The sequence below is a fragment of the Onychostoma macrolepis genome, chromosome 18 (genome assembly GCF_012432095.1).
Source record: "Onychostoma macrolepis isolate SWU-2019 chromosome 18, ASM1243209v1, whole genome shotgun sequence".
Lineage (NCBI taxonomy): Eukaryota > Metazoa > Chordata > Actinopteri > Cypriniformes > Cyprinidae > Onychostoma > Onychostoma macrolepis.
Genome location: NC_081172.1, coordinates 15889583 through 15896125, shown reverse-complemented (window position 1 = coordinate 15896125; position 6543 = coordinate 15889583). Strand labels below are relative to the sequence as shown.

The window sequence follows — 6543 nt, the reverse complement described above, 5'->3', positions numbered from 1 at the left end:
GATGGCAAAGTTGAATTTAAAATCTACTCCATGCTTCAGTGTCACATGATCCTTCAGAAATCATTCTAATATGCTGATTTGGTGCTCAAGAAACATATATTATAATCAAGAACAAAACCTAGACAAAATATTCAATACTGAAAATACTGCAAAAATGGGTTATGTAATTGAATTGTACTACTTTACCCCAAAATTTGTGGGTTGTATATATTTTATGCATAATTTTTGTATGCTATGCTTATTATAGTAAAATGCTGGTAACACTTCAGTATAGGAACTAATTATCATAGTTGCTTATTAGCATGCCTATTATTAACATATTGGCTGTTTATTAGTACTTATAAAGCACATATTCAGCATAACCATATTCTACATCCCTAATCCCAATACCTAAACTTAACAACTACACTGTAAAAAATGATATGATGAAAAAGTCATGACAACTTATGTTTTAAAGTTACTTTAACTCATAAAAATAATTTAAGCAATTTCAACTTTTTTTTGTAAGTTATGCTAGATTCAACTTGATTTTTGAAGTCCGTTTAATGTTATTGAAATTCAAGGAGACCAATTTAATTCAGTGAATTTAACATTTTAAGTTCTAACTTACTGGCACACTGTAAAAAAAAAAAAGTTGAGCCAACTTAAAAGTTTGCTCGACTTATTTTTGTGCACTGTAAAACCCGACAAGTTAGGTTAACTCAAACTGTTTGAGTAAACTTATTGCCTTAAACCATTTAAGTTTTTAAAAAATTACAATTATGAGTGCTCTGAACTTATTTCAGTTGAGTTCACTAAAATAAGATATACATTGCAATTAAGTGATTAATTGAGTAATAATTGAGCATTAGTGATGAACACTTGCTGTTAACAAACATAATCACTGAAGAAAAAGAAACACAAGAACAACTAACTTTAGTCACAGCCTTAGATGAAATCAACTGAAATAAAATACACTAAATCTCTCAAGATCTGATTAAACAACCCCACAATCAGCATCACCAGCTCCATTTATTAATAATCAGACTGACTTTATTTCTGTCAGACATCTACAGAAGATCTTATTGAGAATTAACTAAGGTTTAGATGTTGATTTATTGTTTCATTTGAAGTAACCATGTTAGAGATCAGTGTCTGCTTTAGTTGGGCTCTTGACCCTTGACTTCTGTTTTAGTTTTTTTTTCCCTCCTATTTTCCTCTGGCTGTTGTAACCATGTGTTCCTCAAACATATTTGTTATAACTCAAAAGCCCAGAGAAAATGATCAGTAGTTGGTTGTTATATGTTTATAATGACAATCATCTGTTAGCAAACTGATCTCATCCCAGCTAACAAATTTATGTTCTGAGAACGTTTTTGTAACGTTCTGTTTTGGTTGTGGGAACGTTATTTGGAATGTTCCAAAAATGTGGAAATGTCCAGTTTGTTTAACGTTGCTAGAACGTTATTTGATGGTTAGCATAACGTTCCTACAACGTTCTTGCAACCTAAATTTCACTAAAAATATAACGTTCTATGAAATTTTATTTGGAACATTCCAAGAACGTTAAAATGTCCAGTTTGCTTAACGTTCCTACAACGTTATTTTTTTTGTTAGCATAATGTTCCTACAACGTTCTTGCAACCTAAATTTCACTAAAAATATAACGTTCTATGAACGTTTATTTGGAACATTCAAAGAACGTTAAAATGTCCAGTTTGCTTAACGTTCCTAGAACGTTATTTTATGGTTGGCATAACGTTCCTGCAATGTTCTTGCAACCTACATTTCATTTAAAAATATAACGTTCTATGAACGTTTATTTGGAACATTCCAAGAACGTTAAAATGTCCAGTTTGCTTAACGTTCCTACAACGTTATTTTTTGTTAGCATAACGTTCCTACAACGTTCTTGCAACCTAAATTTCACAAAAAATATAACGTTCTATGAACGTTTATTTGGAACATTCCAAGAACGTTAAAATGTCCAGTTTGCTTAACGTTCCTACAATGTTATTTTTTTGTTAGCATAATGTTCCTACGTTCTTGCAACCTAAATTTAACTAAAAATATAACGTTCTATGAACGCGTTTATTTGGAACATTCAAAACGTTAAAATGTCCAGTTTGCTTAACGCTCCTAGAGCGTTATTTTATGGTTGGCATAACGTTCCTGCAACCTACATTTCATTTAAAAATATAACGTTCTATGAACGCGTTTATTTGGAACATTCAAAACGTTAAAATGTCCAGTTTGCTTAACGTTCTTAGAACATTTTATGGTTAGCATAACGTTCCTGCAACCTAAATTTAATTTAAAATGTAACGTTCTATGAACTTTTATTTGGAACATTCCAAAACGTTAAAATGTCCAGTTTGCTTAACGTTGCTAGAACGTTATTTTATGGTTAGCATAACTTTCCTGCAATGTTCTTGCAACCTAATTTTCATTAAAAATATAATGTTCTATTAACGTTTATTTGGAACATTCCAAGAACGTCAAAATGTCCAGTTTGCCTAACTTGGCTAGAACATTATTTTATGGTTAGCATAATGTTCCTACAACTTTATTTCCACCTACATTTTCTTAAAAACACAACACCCTAAAAACATTTATTTGGAACATTACAAAGTTTAGTTTAATAAAATGTTATTTTAAGATTAGCAGTATTGCAACATTCGCTTTCAACATCATTTTTATTAACACAACCTTCCAGATACGAGCAAGTATATAATTACATGTGCATTTCAACAGGTATCTGAATTATTAAAGATAATCACTTTCAAAAAGTTAATTAACACATTAAACAAATTGGTGAAATTTGCATATCATGTAAAATAATAATAATAATATGTAGTTTAATATTTATGACAATGAACTATAACTTCACAGCTAAATATAAACTATGAAATTAACATTTAATAATTGAGAACTTCTATATGAATTTGAGTGTGGGGTGTGGGTGCTGAAAACTGTGGTCCATGTCCCGTCTCCACGCTCCATCTATAAAGTAAACAGATTGGCTGATGTTACAAAGTGATATTACAAAATGCCTATAAAATAATTAGTGTGGCTATGCCAAAAAAATTATTAGGATCTGTGCTGCGAGTTCTACAAATATTACATTACTCAAGAGTCAAAGGTAGTTTCATTTGACTTGGCATATGTTACTTTCAATGACAAGCTTCTAGCAGCATTAAGAAAACGTCTTCTGAAGCATCATTAGATTAAGAAAAATATAAACATTCAAATAATACATTTTCATTGTGTCACTTCCGAAAAACAATTTTTAGGTCAACATAAATTGACCTAATTTATTCATCTTGATAGGTATACACATGCACACTACTGGAAATACATCATAATAGGGTAGTTAAGTCAACTGCAATTTCCATTTTATACCAATTTGAAACAGGAAAAATCCTTCAAATATAGTTAACATTTAGAAGTCATCAATAAAGTTATTAAATGGCAAAAGTTGCCTTGTTACATGTTATTAGCTGATAAACTGTTACATGAACTCAGTTAAGGAAGGAAACTCAGAGATAAAACAGGTAAGATTAATAGGTTCTAGTAGGTGTTTCTGGGTAGGGATGCTAGCATTGACCCATTAACTGACAGTAAGAATTTTCGCTATTAACACATCAGTTAAATTGTTAAGGAATAATTTGTAATGTTTTCCTTTAAAAAAATGCTGCATGGATTAAAAAACTGCATTGTCAAAATGGCATTGAGAGCAAAAAAACAAGTTACACTCAAGTTGTTAGTTAATCCTTTAAATTTTACAGGTATTCAGAAACAAGATAAATAACAGAAGGTATAAGTAGCTTTTTTTATTATGTGTCAAAGCCTAAACTATAAACTTTTAGAAGCTTGAAAATAAAGACTTCCAATGGAAAGACAAAATGATGAATGAAAATCAAAAATAAAAACATTTGTTTGAAGATGAATGAAATTCATTCAAAATGAATTTGGAACAACATGAGGGTGAGCAAACCATGACAGATTATTATTATTTTTTTAACTATGCTGATCTCAGTTAAAATTTTTAAATGTTGCCAAGTAAATATAAAGTTGTCCTGACATGTGTCCTACCTTGTGTATCTTGAAACAATCTGCAGAGACTACTTTTCAGATAGTAGTAGATCTGCCAGGATCATAACTTGAATGGCTGATGCCATTATTGTCCCTGAAGACAAAACACAAAATTAGAGAAATTTAACTCACAATTAAGCAACATTTATGGACAGCTTATTTTTATGAATCATAAGACAATTTTTAACCACTACAAACTTAGCATTAGCAATTACCTGACATCTTTATAAGAAAACAAAGCAACTTTAGGATAAGGGAAAGTAGAAGTTTTTTTTCCCCCATCTATATTAGTTAAGTATATAAATGTATAACTATAATCAGAACTTAAGACTTCACTGGTATTTTTCTGAAGCAACACAAAATACCAAAAGACTTTGACGGAATGATAGACAAACTGAAATTTAAGATGTTATTCACTCTGCCAATTCAGTCTGCATCAAATTGGTGGCACACTACATTACATCAAACATGACTGGTCTTTAGATGTCATTCTTGTGGGATGTTAGTTTGTTATTTTTCATCTGTATTGTGTAACGTTATTCACAATTTGATCTTTAGGTTTAAATTTCAATCTAATATTCACAAAACAAAAGTATACTATTGCTTCAGAAGACTTAACATTTGTGCTGCTGGTCATTTCTGGTCATCATTACATCTGCATTAATAGCAATTCATCAAAATATAAAAACTGAAGAACGATGAATTTAAATAACTGTTTATAAGGTGACAAATTACATCTTGTACAACACTAAAGCCCATCAATTTGTTTAATGTGAATTCTACTTACTTTATTTTAGGCTCATATTAGTATCAGCCGTCTTGTTGCAAATGACATCACACCACCCCTCGCTGCCTTTGCTCTGAAAAGATTGATTTCAAAAGCATGACAACAATTTGTTAGTATGAATTTTAAGAAAGACAGTGAGGAGCAAATAACAGTGTAAAATGTTAACTAAAGTTAACAAAACAGCCATTATAAATGCTCCTCAGCCCCTTTGTTCACTGCGTTCGGCGGATTTAGTAAACTTGATCAGCATCACATGGATATTCTAGATGAAACTGACAAAGCGGATAATAATGATTAACTAAAAGTTTAAAGGCATTGTAATACAGAGAAAATGTCTTTGCTTTACCTTACTTGAGAACTGTGGCGAGTGACGGTTACAGATGACGACATCCTGTCAGCTGTCTCTCCAGTTTAAAAATACAATTCGCGGGACTCGTTTGTCTGTGTCCAGCTGTGAGAAACCACACACACACACACACACACACACACACACACACACACACACACACACACACACACCTTAATTTATCACTGACAAACTGTTGTGTATAACACTGCATATTTAACACTTGCCGTTGATAACTTTGATGTGGTTGTCCTTGCTTCTTTGCTAGCTAACATTACAATGATAACTGAGCTGGTTAATCTTCAGATAAAATTGACAAAACACAAAATAACGTTCAAAAGTGCTTTAAATAGGAATAAAAAAGTGAATGCTTACCTGTTATTTTCCGTGACGGCGTCGCGAGCCGCCCGGCTGTGATCCAGTGACTGTGAGCTGTGGGGGAGGGACGGATGTGTCTGACTGAAAAATGCGCGGTTTTGAAAAACACCGGATAATATTTTGTCTCGAGTAAAATTAATTTCTTTAAAAGGATTGATCTATGCTTAATATGAAACAAATTGATGTATTTATTGTATTATCTTTAGTTATGAAGGCTATTTAATTAATATTGAAAGAGATAAAGCAAACGTGATTTCTAGAAAAACAATGTTAGAAATCATGAATTAAGCAAATTTTTCTTTAAAATATTTTGTGGTCAGCCATTTAGACATAATAACCATATGGTAGATTAAATTAATTTATACTTATTTAGATTGAGTTCCCCTTAACCTAATTAGATTTTGAGTTCACATCACATATATATTGAGTTGAAATAACTTTTTTTGTTAAATTAACTAATTTAATTTAGCAAATGCCACTGATTTACAGTGTATGACATTTCACTATAGGCCTATGACTTCAAAAAGTTATAAAAGATATATAATTAATAATGATAAAGTATATAATTATAAAAGATTCAGTGACTTTGCCACATCCTAATCGAGGTTGTAGTTTCATATTTAAATACATTTTATTTTTCTATCATATTCTGTTCTATTCTTGTTTTATATAGCCTATAAGTTTTTTTTTTTTTTCTAAAGATGTTTCTCCCAACATTATGGTAATGTTAATAAAGTAGCCTGAAATCATAAGGACATGAATACTGTTCTCAGAATGTTTTGATAACAACATAATAACATTTAGCAATTAATTATTAATTTAGAAATTATATTACATTACAATAACGTTCTAAGAATGTTGTTCTAAAAATGTTTTCTCTCAACATTATGAGAACGTTCATTAAGTACAAATAACGTCCTAAAGACGTTCCAAGAACATTGTTCTAAGAACGTTTTCT

At 30.8% G+C, this 6543-nt stretch overlaps 1 long non-coding RNA gene across 1 annotated transcript; it reads right to left on the bottom strand.

Moving 5' to 3' along the window:
• Window positions 1-2968: 2968 nt before the first annotated feature.
• Window positions 2969-5627, bottom strand: LOC131524709 (uncharacterized). The gene is made up of 4 exons (XR_009267052.1): window positions 5208-5627; window positions 4862-4934; window positions 4075-4168; window positions 2969-2982 (listed from the first exon to the last, which is right to left on the bottom strand). It is a non-coding gene; the product is annotated as an uncharacterized LOC131524709 (long non-coding RNA).
• Between the last annotated feature and the right edge of the window lie 916 nt (window positions 5628-6543).